At 59.0% G+C, this 2,500-nt stretch overlaps 1 pseudogene; it reads right to left on the bottom strand.

Moving 5' to 3' along the window:
- LOC124738480 overlaps positions 1–2,500 on the bottom strand; it is a 7,751-nt pseudogene that overhangs the window by 4,196 nt on the left and 1,055 nt on the right.

The raw sequence follows: 2,500 nt of genomic DNA, 5'->3' as shown, positions 1-2,500 counted from the left end.
GGCCGCGATCCACGCTAGTGAGCTCGGTGACAAAATTCGCAACCATGTCTTTGTAGGGCTGCGCTTTACGCTGACACTTAATTGATTCCAGCGTACGCTCGGGGAAGGCCTTTGCAAGTTCCTGGTTTAAAAATCTGCAACCCTGGGTGGCAAGAGTCGCTTCTGCATGGGCCAAACGCAGGAGCTCTTCCTGGGACCACCTGGCCTTCTTCCTCTCGGTCTTGATCTCAGCATTAGCAGCAATCGGATGGGCGCGACGCCGATGGACACCAAGTCCGGTCTTGGTGGAGAAGGACCGCATACAGTCAGGGCAGATGGCGGGGAGCAGCGCTCGACCCGCACCGGTTGGCTGGTTGGCTGGCTCATCAGCTGGCACAGGCGCTCCAGCGGGAGGCCTGGGTACCACGTTTGCTTCTGTTAGTTGCACCAGCTGTAACAAAGGGCAGGGGGGGAGGTAACCCCCAAGCCCGAAAAAAGCACCCTGCTCTGTCGGTCGGGATACTGGAAAGGTACACCTACGTGAAACCTTCCGCAGCACCCTCACGACTCCCGCCACTTGAAGGCCAGAGCTAGGATTTCCCACCGAGAGGCTAATTGAACCATCATCCACCCGACATCACAAGGATGCTGAGGGGTGAATCGAGAGGGTCCATATATTACGCATCAGGTGGGCTTTGAGAGTCATAGTTACTCCCGCCGTTTACCCGCGCTTGCTTGAATTTCTTCACGTTGACATTCAGAGCACTGGGCAGAAATCACATTGCGTCAACACCCGCTAGGGCCATCGCAATGCTTTGTTTTAATTAGACAGTCGGATTCCCCCAGTCCGTGCCAGTTCTGAGTTGATCGTTGAATGGCGGCCGAAGAGAATCCGCGCACCCGCGCGCCCCCGGAGGAGCACGCTAAGGCGGACGCGGCCTCGCAGCAAGGAAGATCCGTGGGAGGCCAAGGCACGGGACCGAGCTCGGATCCTGCACGCAGGTTGAAGCACCGGGGCGCGAACGCCGCGCAGGCGCGCGCATCCTGCACCGCCGGCCAGCACGAGGCCGACCAACGGCGAGAGCAGACCACGCCCGCGCTAAACGCCCGCACTTACCGGCACCCCTACGGCACTCACCTCGCCCAGGCCCGGCACGTTAGCGCTGACCCACTTCCCGACCAAGCCCGACACGCCCCGATCCTCAGAGCCAATCCTTATCCCGAAGTTACGGATCCAATTTGCCGACTTCCCTTACCTACATTATTCTATCGACTAGAGGCTCTTCACCTTGGAGACCTGCTGCGGATATGGGTACGAACCGGCGCGACACCTCCACGTGGCCCTCTCCCGGATTTTCAAGGTCCGAGGGGAAGATCGGGACACCGCCGCAACTGCGGTGCTCTTCGCGTTCCAAACCCTATCTCCCTGCTAGAGGATTCCAGGGAACTCGAACGCTCATGCAGAAAAGAAAACTCTTCCCCGATCTCCCGACGGCGTCTCCGGGTCCTTTTGGGTTACCCCGACGAGCATCTCTAAAAGAGGGGCCCGACTTGTATCGGTTCCGCTGCCGGGTTCCGGAATAGGAACCGGATTCCCTTTCGCCCAACGGGGGCCAGCACAAAGCGCATCATGCTATGACGGCCCCCATCAACATCGGATTTCTCCTAGGGCTTAGGATCGACTGACTCGTGTGCAACGGCTGTTCACACGAAACCCTTCTCCGCGTCAGCCCTCCAGGGCCTCGCTGGAGTATTTGCTACTACCACCAAGATCTGCACCGACGGCGGCTCCAGGCAGGCTCACGCCCAGACCCTTCTGCGCCCACCGCCGCGACCCTCCTACTCGTCAGGGCTTCGCGGCCGGCCGCAAGGACCGGCCATGACTGCCAGACTGACGGCCGAGTATAGGCACGACGCTTCAGCGCCATCCATTTTCAGGGCTAGTTGCTTCGGCAGGTGAGTTGTTACACACTCCTTAGCGGATTCCGACTTCCATGGCCACCGTCCTGCTGTCTTAAGCAACCAACGCCTTTCATGGTTTCCCATGAGCGTCGATTCGGGCGCCTTAACTCGGCGTTTGGTTCATCCCACAGCGCCAGTTCTGCTTACCAAAAGTGGCCCACTTGGCACTCCGATCCGAGTCGTTTGCTCGCGGCTTCAGCATATCAAGCAAGCCGGAGATCTCACCCATTTAAAGTTTGAGAATAGGTTGAGGTCGTTTCGGCCCCAAGGCCTCTAATCATTCGCTTTACCGGATGAGACTCGTACGAGCACCAGCTATCCTGAGGGAAACTTCGGAGGGAACCAGCTACTAGATGGTTCGATTAGTCTTTCGCCCCTATACCCAGCTCCGACGATCGATTTGCACGTCAGAATCGCTACGGACCTCCATCAGGGTTTCCCCTGACTTCGTCCTGGCCAGGCATAGTTCACCATCTTTCGGGTCCCAACGTGTACGCTCTAGGTGCGCCTCACCTCGCAATGAGGACGAGACGCCCCGGGAGTGCGGAGGCCGCCGCCC

Source organism: Schistocerca piceifrons, unplaced genomic scaffold (genome assembly GCF_021461385.2).
Source record: "Schistocerca piceifrons isolate TAMUIC-IGC-003096 unplaced genomic scaffold, iqSchPice1.1 HiC_scaffold_1768, whole genome shotgun sequence".
In the NCBI taxonomy this organism is placed as follows: domain Eukaryota; kingdom Metazoa; phylum Arthropoda; class Insecta; order Orthoptera; family Acrididae; genus Schistocerca; species Schistocerca piceifrons.
Note: the sequence above shows the minus strand (reverse complement) of the source record. Positions and strands in the feature narration are given on the sequence as shown.